Below are 16,433 nucleotides of genomic sequence, written 5' to 3'. Positions count from 1 at the left end.
AACCCCAGGTATTTATTCAATACAGTGGCTAAATTAACGAAAAATAAAGCCTCAACAAGTGTTGACATTTCCCAACACCACAACAGTAATGACTTTATGAACTACTTTACTTCTAAAATCGATACTATTAGAGATAAAATTGCAACCATTCAGCCGTCAGCTACCGTATCACATCAGACAGTGCACTATAGACCCCCTGAGGAACAGTTCCACTCATTCTCTACTATAGGAGAGGAAGAATTGTATAAACTTGTTAAATCATTTAAACCAACAACATGTATGTTAGACCCTATACCATCTAAGCTCTTAAAAGAGGTGTTTCCAGAAGTCATAGGTCCTCTTCTGACTATTATTAATTCCTCATTGTCATTAGGATATGTCCCCAAAACCTTCAAACTGGCTGTTATTAAGCCTCTCATAAAAAAGCCACAACTTGACCCCAGAGTACTTGTTAGTTATAGACCAATCTCGAATCTCCCTTTTCTGTCCAAGATACTAGAAAAGGTGGTATCCTCACAATTATATTCCTTCTTAGAGAATAATGGTATATGTGAGGATTTCCAGTCAGGATTTAGACCGTATCATAGTACTGAGACTGCTCTCCTTAGAGTTACAAATGATCTGCTCTTATCATCTGATCGTGGGTGTATCTCTCTATTAGTTTTATTGGATCTTAGTGCTGCGTTTGACACAATTGACCACAACATTCTTTTGCACAGACTTGAACACTTTGTTGGCATCAGTGGAAGTGCATTAGCATGGTTTAAATCGTACTTATATGACCGCCATCAGTTCGTAGCAGTGAATGAAGATGTATCATATCGATCACAAGTGCAGTATGGAGTACCTCAAGGCTCAGTACTAGGGCCGCTACTCTTCACGCTTTATATGCTACCCTTGGGAGATATCATCAGGAAACATGGTGTTAGCTTTCACTGTTATGCTGATGATACGCAGCTCTATATTTCCTCGCAGCCTGGTGAAACACACCAATTTGAAAAACTAATGGAATGCATAGTCGATATAAAAAATTGGATGACGAGTAATTTCTTACTGCTAAATTCAGAAAAAACAGAGGTGTTAATCATAGGGCCTAAAAACTCTGCTTGTAATAACCTAGAACACTGTCTAAGACTTGATGGTGGCTCTGTCAATTCTTCGTCATCAGTTAGGAACCTAGGTGTGCTACTTGATCGCAATCTTTCCTTAGAAAGACACGTTTCTAGCATTTGTAAAACTGCATTTTTACATCTCAAAAATATATCTAAATTACGGCCTATGCTCTCAATGTCAAATGCAGAAATGTTAATCCATGCATTTATGACTTCAAGGTTAGACTATTGTAATGCTTTATTGGGTGGTTGTTCTGCACGCTTGGTAAACAAACTACAGCTAGTCCAAAATGCAGCAGCAAGAGTTCTTACTAGTACCAGGAAGTATGACCATATTAGCCCGGTCCTGTCCACACTGCACTGGCTCCCTATCAAACATCGTATAGATTTAAAAATATTGCTTATTACTTATAAAGCCCTGAATGGTTTAGCACCTCGGTATTTGAATGAGCTCCTTTTACATTATACTCCTCTACGTCCGCTACGTTCTCAAAACTCAGGCAATTTGATAATACCTAGAATATCAAAATCAACTGCGGGCGGCAGATCCTTTTCCTATTTGGCGCCTAAACTCTGGAATAACCCACCTAACATTGTTCGGGAGGCAGACACACTCTTGCAGTTTAAATCTAGATTAAAGACCCATCTCTTTAACCTGGCATACACATAACATACTAATATGCTTTTAATATCCAAATCCGTTAAAGGATTTTTAGGCTGCATTAATTAGGTAAACTGGAACCGGAAACACTTCACATAACACCGTACTTTCTACATCATTAGAAGAATGGCATCTACGCTAATATTTGTCTGTTTCTCTCTTGTTCCGAGGTCACCGTGGCCACGAGATCCAGTCTGAGTCCAGATCAGAGGGTCACTGCAGTCACCCGGATCCAGTACGTATCCAGACCAGATGGTGGATCAGCACCTAGAAAGGACCTCTACTGCCCTGAAAGACAGCGGAGACCAGGACAACTAGAGCCCCAGATACAGATCCCCTGTAAAGACCTTGTCTCAGAGGAACACCAGGACAAGACCACAGGAAACAGATGATTCTTCTGCACAATCTGATTTTGCTGCAGCCTGGAATTGAATTACTGGTTTTCGTCTGGTCAGAGGAGAACTGACCCCCCAACTGAGCCTGGTTTCTCCCAAGGTTTTTTTCTCCATTCTGTCACCGATGGAGTTTCGGTTCCTTGCCGCTGTCGCCTCTGGCTTGCTTAGTTGGGGTCACTTCATCTACAGCGATATCATTGACTTGATTGCAAATAAAAACAGACACTATTTCAACTGAACAGAGATGACATAGCTGAATTCAATGATGAACTGTCTTTAACTATCATTTTGCATTATTGAGACACTGTTTTCCAAATGAATGTTGTTCAGTGCTTTGACGCAATGTATTTTGTTTAAAGCACTATATAAATAAAGGTGATTGATTGATTGATTGAAGAGAGGGCTATTTAAAGAACAGCCAATCTTATCGCCAGTACATTATATAAGTAGGAAAGAAAACCCAAAAGCTTAAAGCACCTGGTATTCCTAGGCAGTCTCTCATAAAAGTACTAACCAGACCTAAACCTGCTAAGATTCAGAGATCGGGCATTGACTTTTTTTTTTTTTTTTTTTATGAAAGATTATTATATAATTCGTGAAATTTTCCAAAAAGATTAAAGCACCTGGTATTCCCAGGCAGTCTCCCATCCATGTACTAACCAGGCCCAAACCTGCAAATATTCAGAGATCGGCATTGACTCTATTTTTTGGCAAAATTATTATATACTAAGTGAAAAATGTCCAAAAAGCTTACAGCACCTGGTATTCCCAGGCAGTCTCCCATCCATGTACTAACCAGGCCCAAACCTGCTAATATTCAGAGATCGGCATTGACTCTATTTTTTGGCAAAATTATTATATACTAAGTGAAAAATTTCCAAAAAGCTTACAGCACCTGGTATTCCCAGGCGGTCTCCCATCCAAGTACTAACCAGGCCCAAACCTGCTTAGCTTCCGAGATCAGACGAGATCGGGCATAGCCAGGTTGGTATGGCCGTAAGCGAAGTCTGCTGCAAAGAGTGCTGCTGAAGAAGTGGTGCTGCTCTTCTGTCTAGAAATATGGCAAATAGTCTTAGTGTTTATACTTGACTAACTGGGGCCCAGGTCAGGAAGCAGACAGACTGGCTAAACCGACCGTCTGCTAGCTGCCTCCCGTCACAGAGGTCAGTTAATTCTCAGCACATAGAGACTCTTTCACCTAGATATCACACTATAGAGACTGTGTCTGTTCCCCGAACTAGAAAATACAAAAAATGTCCAAACCAAGTTAAGGTTAACAATTTAATTGAGGTTCAACAAATAAAAAACAAATGCAATATGGATAAACAAATGATAAAGATTGGCTTATTGATTATCAGATCCATTTCTACGAAAACAGTTTTTGTAAATAATATGATAACTGATCATAATATAGATGTGCTCTGTTTGACAGAAACTTGGCTAAAACCTGATGATTACATTATTTTAAATGAGTCCACCCCCCAAGATTACTGTTATAAACATGAGCCGCGTTTAAAAGGCAAAGGGGTAGGAGTTGCTTCAATTTATAACAACGTTTTTAGGATTTCTCAGAGGGCAGGCTTCAAGTATAACTCGTTTGAAGTAATGGTGCTTCATATAACATTATCCAGAGAAACCAATGTTAATGATAAATCCCCTGTTATGTTTGTACTGGCTACTGTATACAGGCCACCAGGGCACCATACAGACTTTATTAAAGAGTTTGGTGATTTTACATCCGAGTTAGTTCTGGCTGCAGATAAAGTCTTAATAGTTGGTGATTTTAATATCCATGTCGATAATGAAAAAGACGCATTGGGATCAGCATTTATAGACATTCTGAACTCTATTGGTGTTAGACAACATGTTTCAGGACCTACTCATTGTCGAAATCATACTCTAGATTTAATACTGTCACATGGAATTGATGTTGATAGTGTTGAAATTATTCAGCCAAGTGATGATATCTCAGATCATTATTTAGTTCTGTGTAAACTTCATATAGCCAAAATTGTAAATTCTACTTCTTGTTACAAGTATCGAAGAACCATCACTTCTACCACAAAAGACTGCTTTTTAAGTTATCTTCCTGATGTATCCAAATTCCTTAGCATATCCAAAACCTCAGAACAACTTGATGATGTAACAGAAACTATGGACTCTCTCTTTTCTAGCACTTTAAATACAGTTGCTCCTTTACGCTTAAGGAAGGTTAAGGAAAACAGTTTGACACCATGGTATAATGAGCATACTCGCACCCTAAAGAGAGCAGCCCGAAAAATGGAGCGCAGCTGGAGGAAAACAAAACTAGAGGTATTTCGTATTGCTTGGCGGGAAAGTAGCATATCCTATAGAAAAGCATTAAAACCTGCTAGATCTGATTACTTTTCTTCTCTTTTAGAAGAAAACAAACATAACCCCAGGTATTTATTCAATACAGTGGCTAAATTAACGAAAAATAAAGCCTCAACAAGTGTTGACATTTCCCAACACCACAACAGTAATGACTTTATGAACTACTTTACTTCTAAAATCGATACTATTAGAGATAAAATTGCAACCATTCAGCCGTCAGCTACCGTATCACATCAGACAGTGCACTATAGACCCCCTGAGGAACAGTTCCACTCATTCTCTACTATAGGAGAGGAAGAATTGTATAAACTTGTTAAATCATTTAAACCAACAACATGTATGTTAGACCCTATACCATCTAAGCTCTTAAAAGAGGTGTTTCCAGAAGTCATAGGTCCTCTTCTGACTATTATTAATTCCTCATTGTCATTAGGATATGTCCCCAAAACCTTCAAACTGGCTGTTATTAAGCCTCTCATAAAAAAGCCACAACTTGACCCCAGAGTACTTGTTAGTTATAGACCAATCTCGAATCTCCCTTTTCTGTCCAAGATACTAGAAAAGGTGGTATCCTCACAATTATATTCCTTCTTAGAGAATAATGGTATATGTGAGGATTTCCAGTCAGGATTTAGACCGTATCATAGTACTGAGACTGCTCTCCTTAGAGTTACAAATGATCTGCTCTTATCATCTGATCGTGGGTGTATCTCTCTATTAGTTTTATTGGATCTTAGTGCTGCGTTTGACACAATTGACCACAACATTCTTTTGCACAGACTTGAACACTTTGTTGGCATCAGTGGAAGTGCATTAGCATGGTTTAAATCGTACTTATATGACCGCCATCAGTTCGTAGCAGTGAATGAAGATGTATCATATCGATCACAAGTGCAGTATGGAGTACCTCAAGGCTCAGTACTAGGGCCGCTACTCTTCACGCTTTATATGCTACCCTTGGGAGATATCATCAGGAAACATGGTGTTAGCTTTCACTGTTATGCTGATGATACGCAGCTCTATATTTCCTCGCAGCCTGGTGAAACACACCAATTTGAAAAACTAATGGAATGCATAGTCGATATAAAAAATTGGATGACGAGTAATTTCTTACTGCTAAATTCAGAAAAAACAGAGGTGTTAATCATAGGGCCTAAAAACTCTGCTTGTAATAACCTAGAACACTGTCTAAGACTTGATGGTGGCTCTGTCAATTCTTCGTCATCAGTTAGGAACCTAGGTGTGCTACTTGATCGCAATCTTTCCTTAGAAAGACACGTTTCTAGCATTTGTAAAACTGCATTTTTACATCTCAAAAATATATCTAAATTACGGCCTATGCTCTCAATGTCAAATGCAGAAATGTTAATCCATGCATTTATGACTTCAAGGTTAGACTATTGTAATGCTTTATTGGGTGGTTGTTCTGCACGCTTGGTAAACAAACTACAGCTAGTCCAAAATGCAGCAGCAAGAGTTCTTACTAGTACCAGGAAGTATGACCATATTAGCCCGGTCCTGTCCACACTGCACTGGCTCCCTATCAAACATCGTATAGATTTAAAAATATTGCTTATTACTTATAAAGCCCTGAATGGTTTAGCACCTCGGTATTTGAATGAGCTCCTTTTACATTATACTCCTCTACGTCCGCTACGTTCTCAAAACTCAGGCAATTTGATAATACCTAGAATATCAAAATCAACTGCGGGCGGCAGATCCTTTTCCTATTTGGCGCCTAAACTCTGGAATAACCCACCTAACATTGTTCGGGAGGCAGACACACTCTTGCAGTTTAAATCTAGATTAAAGACCCATCTCTTTAACCTGGCATACACATAACATACTAATATGCTTTTAATATCCAAATCCGTTAAAGGATTTTTAGGCTGCATTAATTAGGTAAACTGGAACCGGAAACACTTCACATAACACCGTACTTTCTACATCATTAGAAGAATGGCATCTACGCTAATATTTGTCTGTTTCTCTCTTGTTCCGAGGTCACCGTGGCCACGAGATCCAGTCTGTGTCCAGATCAGAGGGTCACTGCAGTCACCCGGATCCAGTACGTATCCAGACCAGATGGTGGATCAGCACCTAGAAAGGACCTCTACTGCCCTGAAAGACAGCGGAGACCAGGACAACTAGAGCCCCAGATACAGATCCCCTGTAAAGACCTTGTCTCAGAGGAACACCAGGACAAGACCACAGGAAACAGATGATTCTTCTGCACAATCTGATTTTGCTGCAGCCTGGAATTGAATTACTGGTTTTCGTCTGGTCAGAGGAGAACTGACCCCCCAACTGAGCCTGGTTTCTCCCAAGGTTTTTTTCTCCATTCTGTCACCGATGGAGTTTCGGTTCCTTGCCGCTGTCGCCTCTGGCTTGCTTAGTTGGGGTCACTTCATCTACAGCGATATCATTGACTTGATTGCAAATAAAAACAGACACTATTTCAACTGAACAGAGATGACATAGCTGAATTCAATGATGAACTGTCTTTAACTATCATTTTGCATTATTGAGACACTGTTTTCCAAATGAATGTTGTTCAGTGCTTTGACGCAATGTATTTTGTTTAAAGCACTATATAAATAAAGGTGATTGATTGATTGATTGAAGAGAGGGCTATTTAAAGAACAGCCAATCTTATCGCCAGTACATTATATAAGTAGGAAAGAAAACCCAAAAGCTTAAAGCACCTGGTATTCCTAGGCAGTCTCTCATAAAAGTACTAACCAGACCTAAACCTGCTAAGATTCAGAGATCGGGCATTGACTTTTTTTTTTTTTTTTTTTATGAAAGATTATTATATAATTCGTGAAATTTTCCAAAAAGATTAAAGCACCTGGTATTCCCAGGCAGTCTCCCATCCATGTACTAACCAGGCCCAAACCTGCAAATATTCAGAGATCGGCATTGACTCTATTTTTTGGCAAAATTATTATATACTAAGTGAAAAATGTCCAAAAAGCTTACAGCACCTGGTATTCCCAGGCAGTCTCCCATCCATGTACTAACCAGGCCCAAACCTGCTAATATTCAGAGATCGGCATTGACTCTATTTTTTGGCAAAATTATTATATACTAAGTGAAAAATTTCCAAAAAGCTTACAGCACCTGGTATTCCCAGGCGGTCTCCCATCCAAGTACTAACCAGGCCCAAACCTGCTTAGCTTCCGAGATCAGACGAGATCGGGCATAGCCAGGTTGGTATGGCCGTAAGCGAAGTCTGCTGCAAAGAGTGCTGCTGAAGAAGTGGTGCTGCTCTTCTGTCTAGAAATATGGCAAATAGTCTTAGTGTTTATACTTGACTAACTGGGGCCCAGGTCAGGAAGCAGACAGACTGGCTAAACCGACCGTCTGCTAGCTGCCTCCCGTCACAGAGGTCAGTTAATTCTCAGCACATAGAGACTCTTTCACCTAGATATCACACTATAGAGACTGTGTCTGTTCCCCGAACTAGAAAATACAAAAAATGTCCAAACCAAGTTAAGGTTAACAATTTAATTGAGGTTCAACAAATAAAAAACAAATGCAATATGGATAAACAAATGATAAAGATTGGCTTATTGATTATCAGATCCATTTCTACGAAAACAGTTTTTGTAAATAATATGATAACTGATCATAATATAGATGTGCTCTGTTTGACAGAAACTTGGCTAAAACCTGATGATTACATTATTTTAAATGAGTCCACCCCCCAAGATTACTGTTATAAACATGAGCCGCGTTTAAAAGGCAAAGGGGTAGGAGTTGCTTCAATTTATAACAACGTTTTTAGGATTTCTCAGAGGGCAGGCTTCAAGTATAACTCGTTTGAAGTAATGGTGCTTCATATAACATTATCCAGAGAAACCAATGTTAATGATAAATCCCCTGTTATGTTTGTACTGGCTACTGTATACAGGCCACCAGGGCACCATACAGACTTTATTAAAGAGTTTGGTGATTTTACATCCGAGTTAGTTCTGGCTGCAGATAAAGTCTTAATAGTTGGTGATTTTAATATCCATGTCGATAATGAAAAAGACGCATTGGGATCAGCATTTATAGACATTCTGAACTCTATTGGTGTTAGACAACATGTTTCAGGACCTACTCATTGTCGAAATCATACTCTAGATTTAATACTGTCACATGGAATTGATGTTGATAGTGTTGAAATTATTCAGCCAAGTGATGATATCTCAGATCATTATTTAGTTCTGTGTAAACTTCATATAGCCAAAATTGTAAATTCTACTTCTTGTTACAAGTATCGAAGAACCATCACTTCTACCACAAAAGACTGCTTTTTAAGTTATCTTCCTGATGTATCCAAATTCCTTAGCATATCCAAAACCTCAGAACAACTTGATGATGTAACAGAAACTATGGACTCTCTCTTTTCTAGCACTTTAAATACAGTTGCTCCTTTACGCTTAAGGAAGGTTAAGGAAAACAGTTTGACACCATGGTATAATGAGCATACTCGCACCCTAAAGAGAGCAGCCCGAAAAATGGAGCGCAGCTGGAGGAAAACAAAACTAGAGGTATTTCGTATTGCTTGGCGGGAAAGTAGCATATCCTATAGAAAAGCATTAAAACCTGCTAGATCTGATTACTTTTCTTCTCTTTTAGAAGAAAACAAACATAACCCCAGGTATTTATTCAATACAGTGGCTAAATTAACGAAAAATAAAGCCTCAACAAGTGTTGACATTTCCCAACACCACAACAGTAATGACTTTATGAACTACTTTACTTCTAAAATCGATACTATTAGAGATAAAATTGCAACCATTCAGCCGTCAGCTACCGTATCACATCAGACAGTGCACTATAGACCCCCTGAGGAACAGTTCCACTCATTCTCTACTATAGGAGAGGAAGAATTGTATAAACTTGTTAAATCATTTAAACCAACAACATGTATGTTAGACCCTATACCATCTAAGCTCTTAAAAGAGGTGTTTCCAGAAGTCATAGGTCCTCTTCTGACTATTATTAATTCCTCATTGTCATTAGGATATGTCCCCAAAACCTTCAAACTGGCTGTTATTAAGCCTCTCATAAAAAAGCCACAACTTGACCCCAGAGTACTTGTTAGTTATAGACCAATCTCGAATCTCCCTTTTCTGTCCAAGATACTAGAAAAGGTGGTATCCTCACAATTATATTCCTTCTTAGAGAATAATGGTATATGTGAGGATTTCCAGTCAGGATTTAGACCGTATCATAGTACTGAGACTGCTCTCCTTAGAGTTACAAATGATCTGCTCTTATCATCTGATCGTGGGTGTATCTCTCTATTAGTTTTATTGGATCTTAGTGCTGCGTTTGACACAATTGACCACAACATTCTTTTGCACAGACTTGAACACTTTGTTGGCATCAGTGGAAGTGCATTAGCATGGTTTAAATCGTACTTATATGACCGCCATCAGTTCGTAGCAGTGAATGAAGATGTATCATATCGATCACAAGTGCAGTATGGAGTACCTCAAGGCTCAGTACTAGGGCCGCTACTCTTCACGCTTTATATGCTACCCTTGGGAGATATCATCAGGAAACATGGTGTTAGCTTTCACTGTTATGCTGATGATACGCAGCTCTATATTTCCTCGCAGCCTGGTGAAACACACCAATTTGAAAAACTAATGGAATGCATAGTCGATATAAAAAATTGGATGACGAGTAATTTCTTACTGCTAAATTCAGAAAAAACAGAGGTGTTAATCATAGGGCCTAAAAACTCTGCTTGTAATAACCTAGAACACTGTCTAAGACTTGATGGTGGCTCTGTCAATTCTTCGTCATCAGTTAGGAACCTAGGTGTGCTACTTGATCGCAATCTTTCCTTAGAAAGACACGTTTCTAGCATTTGTAAAACTGCATTTTTACATCTCAAAAATATATCTAAATTACGGCCTATGCTCTCAATGTCAAATGCAGAAATGTTAATCCATGCATTTATGACTTCAAGGTTAGACTATTGTAATGCTTTATTGGGTGGTTGTTCTGCACGCTTGGTAAACAAACTACAGCTAGTCCAAAATGCAGCAGCAAGAGTTCTTACTAGTACCAGGAAGTATGACCATATTAGCCCGGTCCTGTCCACACTGCACTGGCTCCCTATCAAACATCGTATAGATTTAAAAATATTGCTTATTACTTATAAAGCCCTGAATGGTTTAGCACCTCGGTATTTGAATGAGCTCCTTTTACATTATACTCCTCTACGTCCGCTACGTTCTCAAAACTCAGGCAATTTGATAATACCTAGAATATCAAAATCAACTGCGGGCGGCAGATCCTTTTCCTATTTGGCGCCTAAACTCTGGAATAACCCACCTAACATTGTTCGGGAGGCAGACACACTCTTGCAGTTTAAATCTAGATTAAAGACCCATCTCTTTAACCTGGCATACACATAACATACTAATATGCTTTTAATATCCAAATCCGTTAAAGGATTTTTAGGCTGCATTAATTAGGTAAACTGGAACCGGAAACACTTCACATAACACCGTACTTTCTACATCATTAGAAGAATGGCATCTACGCTAATATTTGTCTGTTTCTCTCTTGTTCCGAGGTCACCGTGGCCACGAGATCCAGTCTGTGTCCAGATCAGAGGGTCACTGCAGTCACCCGGATCCAGTACGTATCCAGACCAGATGGTGGATCAGCACCTAGAAAGGACCTCTACTGCCCTGAAAGACAGCGGAGACCAGGACAACTAGAGCCCCAGATACAGATCCCCTGTAAAGACCTTGTCTCAGAGGAACACCAGGACAAGACCACAGGAAACAGATGATTCTTCTGCACAATCTGATTTTGCTGCAGCCTGGAATTGAATTACTGGTTTTCGTCTGGTCAGAGGAGAACTGACCCCCCAACTGAGCCTGGTTTCTCCCAAGGTTTTTTTCTCCATTCTGTCACCGATGGAGTTTCGGTTCCTTGCCGCTGTCGCCTCTGGCTTGCTTAGTTGGGGTCACTTCATCTACAGCGATATCATTGACTTGATTGCAAATAAAAACAGACACTATTTCAACTGAACAGAGATGACATAGCTGAATTCAATGATGAACTGTCTTTAACTATCATTTTGCATTATTGAGACACTGTTTTCCAAATGAATGTTGTTCAGTGCTTTGACGCAATGTATTTTGTTTAAAGCACTATATAAATAAAGGTGATTGATTGATTGATTGAAGAGAGGGCTATTTAAAGAACAGCCAATCTTATCGCCAGTACATTATATAAGTAGGAAAGAAAACCCAAAAGCTTAAAGCACCTGGTATTCCTAGGCAGTCTCTCATAAAAGTACTAACCAGACCTAAACCTGCTAAGATTCAGAGATCGGGCATTGACTTTTTTTTTTTTTTTTTTTATGAAAGATTATTATATAATTCGTGAAATTTTCCAAAAAGATTAAAGCACCTGGTATTCCCAGGCAGTCTCCCATCCATGTACTAACCAGGCCCAAACCTGCAAATATTCAGAGATCGGCATTGACTCTATTTTTTGGCAAAATTATTATATACTAAGTGAAAAATGTCCAAAAAGCTTACAGCACCTGGTATTCCCAGGCAGTCTCCCATCCATGTACTAACCAGGCCCAAACCTGCTAATATTCAGAGATCGGCATTGACTCTATTTTTTGGCAAAATTATTATATACTAAGTGAAAAATTTCCAAAAAGCTTACAGCACCTGGTATTCCCAGGCGGTCTCCCATCCAAGTACTAACCAGGCCCAAACCTGCTTAGCTTCCGAGATCAGACGAGATCGGGCATAGCCAGGTTGGTATGGCCGTAAGCGAAGTCTGCTGCAAAGAGTGCTGCTGAAGAAGTGGTGCTGCTCTTCTGTCTAGAAATATGGCAAATAGTCTTAGTGTTTATACTTGACTAACTGGGGCCCAGGTCAGGAAGCAGACAGACTGGCTAAACCGACCGTCTGCTAGCTGCCTCCCGTCACAGAGGTCAGTTAATTCTCAGCACATAGAGACTCTTTCACCTAGATATCACACTATAGAGACTGTGTCTGTTCCCCGAACTAGAAAATACAAAAAATGTCCAAACCAAGTTAAGGTTAACAATTTAATTGAGGTTCAACAAATAAAAAACAAATGCAATATGGATAAACAAATGATAAAGATTGGCTTATTGATTATCAGATCCATTTCTACGAAAACAGTTTTTGTAAATAATATGATAACTGATCATAATATAGATGTGCTCTGTTTGACAGAAACTTGGCTAAAACCTGATGATTACATTATTTTAAATGAGTCCACCCCCCAAGATTACTGTTATAAACATGAGCCGCGTTTAAAAGGCAAAGGGGGAGGAGTTGCTTCAATTTATAACAACGTTTTTAGGATTTCTCAGAGGGCAGGCTTCAAGTATAACTCGTTTGAAGTAATGGTGCTTCATATAACATTATCCAGAGAAACCAATGTTAATGATAAATCCCCTGTTATGTTTGTACTGGCTACTGTATACAGGCCACCAGGGCACCATACAGACTTTATTAAAGAGTTTGGTGATTTTACATCCGAGTTAGTTCTGGCTGCAGATAAAGTCTTAATAGTTGGTGATTTTAATATCCATGTCGATAATGAAAAAGACGCATTGGGATCAGCATTTATAGACATTCTGAACTCTATTGGTGTTAGACAACATGTTTCAGGACCTACTCATTGTCGAAATCATACTCTAGATTTAATACTGTCACATGGAATTGATGTTGATAGTGTTGAAATTATTCAGCCAAGTGATGATATCTCAGATCATTATTTAGTTCTGTGTAAACTTCATATAGCCAAAATTGTAAATTCTACTACTTGTTACAAGTATCGAAGAACCATCACTTCTACCACAAAAGACTGCTTTTTAAGTTATCTTCCTGATGTATCCAAATTCCTTAGCATATCCAAAACCTCAGAACAACTTGATGATGTAACAGAAACTATGGACTCTCTCTTTTCTAGCACTTTAAATACAGTTGCTCCTTTACGCTTAAGGAAGGTTAAGGAAAACAGTTTGACACCATGGTATAATGAGCATACTCGCACCCTAAAGAGAGCAGCCCGAAAAATGGAGCGCAGCTGGAGGAAAACAAAACTAGAGGTATTTCGTATTGCTTGGCGGGAAAGTAGCATATCCTATAGAAAAGCATTAAAACCTGCTAGATCTGATTACTTTTCTTCTCTTTTAGAAGAAAACAAACATAACCCCAGGTATTTATTCAATACAGTGGCTAAATTAACGAAAAATAAAGCCTCAACAAGTGTTGACATTTCCCAACACCACAACAGTAATGACTTTATGAACTACTTTACTTCTAAAATCGATACTATTAGAGATAAAATTGCAACCATTCAGCCGTCAGCTACCGTATCACATCAGACAGTGCACTATAGACCCCCTGAGGAACAGTTCCACTCATTCTCTACTATAGGAGAGGAAGAATTGTATAAACTTGTTAAATCATTTAAACCAACAACATGTATGTTAGACCCTATACCATCTAAGCTCTTAAAAGAGGTGCTTCCAGAAGTCATAGGTCCTCTTCTGACTATTATTAATTCCTCATTGTCATTAGGATATGTCCCCAAAACCTTCAAACTGGCTGTTATTAAGCCTCTCATAAAAAAGCCACAACTTGACCCCAGAGTACTTGTTAGTTATAGACCAATCTCGAATCTCCCTTTTCTGTCCAAGATACTAGAAAAGGTGGTATCCTCACAATTATATTCCTTCTTAGAGAATAATGGTATATGTGAGGATTTCCAGTCAGGATTTAGACCGTATCATAGTACTGAGACTGCTCTCCTTAGAGTTACAAATGATCTGCTCTTATCATCTGATCGTGGGTGTATCTCTCTATTAGTTTTATTGGATCTTAGTGCTGCGTTTGACACAATTGACCACAACATTCTTTTGCACAGACTTGAACACTTTGTTGGCATCAGTGGAAGTGCATTAGCATGGTTTAAATCGTACTTATATGACCGCCATCAGTTCGTAGCAGTGAATGAAGATGTATCATATCGATCACAAGTGCAGTATGGAGTACCTCAAGGCTCAGTACTAGGGCCGCTACTCTTCACGCTTTATATGCTACCCTTGGGAGATATCATCAGGAAACATGGTGTTAGCTTTCACTGTTATGCTGATGATACGCAGCTCTATATTTCCTCGCAGCCTGGTGAAACACACCAATTTGAAAAACTAATGGAATGCATAGTCGATATAAAAAATTGGATGACGAGTAATTTCTTACTGCTAAATTCAGAAAAAACAGAGGTGTTAATCATAGGGCCTAAAAACTCTGCTTGTAATAACCTAGAACACTGTCTAAGACTTGATGGTGGCTCTGTCAATTCTTCGTCATCAGTTAGGAACCTAGGTGTGCTACTTGATCGCAATCTTTCCTTAGAAAGACACGTTTCTAGCATTTGTAAAACTGCATTTTTACATCTCAAAAATATATCTAAATTACGGCCTATGCTCTCAATGTCAAATGCAGAAATGTTAATCCATGCATTTATGACTTCAAGGTTAGACTATTGTAATGCTTTATTGGGTGGTTGTTCTGCACGCTTGGTAAACAAACTACAGCTAGTCCAAAATGCAGCAGCAAGAGTTCTTACTAGTACCAGGAAGTATGACCATATTAGCCCGGTCCTGTCCACACTGCACTGGCTCCCTATCAAACATCGTATAGATTTAAAAATATTGCTTATTACTTATAAAGCCCTGAATGGTTTAGCACCTCGGTATTTGAATGAGCTCCTTTTACATTATACTCCTCTACGTCCGCTACGTTCTCAAAACTCAGGCAATTTGATAATACCTAGAATATCAAAATCAACTGCGGGCGGCAGATCCTTTTCCTATTTGGCGCCTAAACTCTGGAATAACCCACCTAACATTGTTCGGGAGGCAGACACACTCTTGCAGTTTAAATCTAGATTAAAGACCCATCTCTTTAACCTGGCATACACATAACATACTAATATGCTTTTAATATCCAAATCCGTTATAGGATTTTTAGGCTGCATTAATTAGGTAAACTGGAACCGGAAACACTTCACATAACACCGTACTTTCTACATCATTAGAAGAATGGCATCTACGCTAATATTTGTCTGTTTCTCTCTTGTTCCGAGGTCACCGTGGCCACGAGATCCAGTCTGTGTCCAGATCAGAGGGTCACTGCAGTCACCCGGATCCAGTACGTATCCAGACCAGATGGTGGATCAGCACCTAGAAAGGACCTCTACTGCCCTGAAAGACAGCGGAGACCAGGACAACTAGAGCCCCAGATACAGATCCCCTGTAAAGACCTTGTCTCAGAGGAACACCAGGACAAGACCACAGGAAACAGATGATTCTTCTGCACAATCTGATTTTGCTGCAGCCTGGAATTGAATTACTGGTTTTCGTCTGGTCAGAGGAGAACTGACCCCCCAACTGAGCCTGGTTTCTCCCAAGGTTTTTTTCTCCATTCTGTCACCGATGGAGTTTCGGTTCCTTGCCGCTGTCGCCTCTGGCTTGCTTAGTTGGGGTCACTTCATCTACAGCGATATCATTGACTTGATTGCAAATAAAAACAGACACTATTTCAACTGAACAGAGATGACATAGCTGAATTCAATGATGAACTGTCTTTAACTATCATTTTGCATTATTGAGACACTGTTTTCCAAATGAATGTTGTTCAGTGCTTTGACGTAATGTATTTTGTTTAAAGCACTATATAAATAAAGGTGATTGATTGATTGATTGAAGAGAGGGCTATTTAAAGAACAGCCAATCTTATCGCCAGTACATTATATAAGTAGGAAAGAAAACCCAAAAGCTTAAAGCACCTGGTATTCCTAGGCAGTCTCTCATAAAAGTACTAACCA

General features: G+C 39.2%; 3 non-coding genes across 3 annotated transcripts; all 3 read right to left on the bottom strand.

Moving 5' to 3' along the window:
* Positions 1–3,051: 3,051 nt before the first annotated feature.
* Positions 3,052–3,170, bottom strand: LOC127994929 (5S ribosomal RNA). Its single transcript, XR_008167895.1, has one exon. It is a non-coding gene; the product is annotated as a 5S ribosomal RNA (ribosomal RNA).
* A 4,464-nt stretch (positions 3,171–7,634) lies between these two features.
* On the bottom strand, positions 7,635–7,753 carry LOC127994918 (5S ribosomal RNA). The gene has a single exon (XR_008167884.1). It is a non-coding gene; the product is annotated as a 5S ribosomal RNA (ribosomal RNA).
* A 4,464-nt stretch (positions 7,754–12,217) lies between these two features.
* LOC127994906 (5S ribosomal RNA) lies at positions 12,218–12,336 on the bottom strand. The gene has a single exon (XR_008167872.1). It is a non-coding gene; the product is annotated as a 5S ribosomal RNA (ribosomal RNA).
* Between the last annotated feature and the right edge of the window lie 4,097 nt (positions 12,337–16,433).

Source organism: Carassius gibelio, chromosome B22 (genome assembly GCF_023724105.1).
Source record: "Carassius gibelio isolate Cgi1373 ecotype wild population from Czech Republic chromosome B22, carGib1.2-hapl.c, whole genome shotgun sequence".
In the NCBI taxonomy this organism is placed as follows: Eukaryota; Metazoa; Chordata; class Actinopteri; order Cypriniformes; family Cyprinidae; genus Carassius; species Carassius gibelio.
This window is presented reverse-complemented; position numbering and strand designations above follow the sequence as displayed.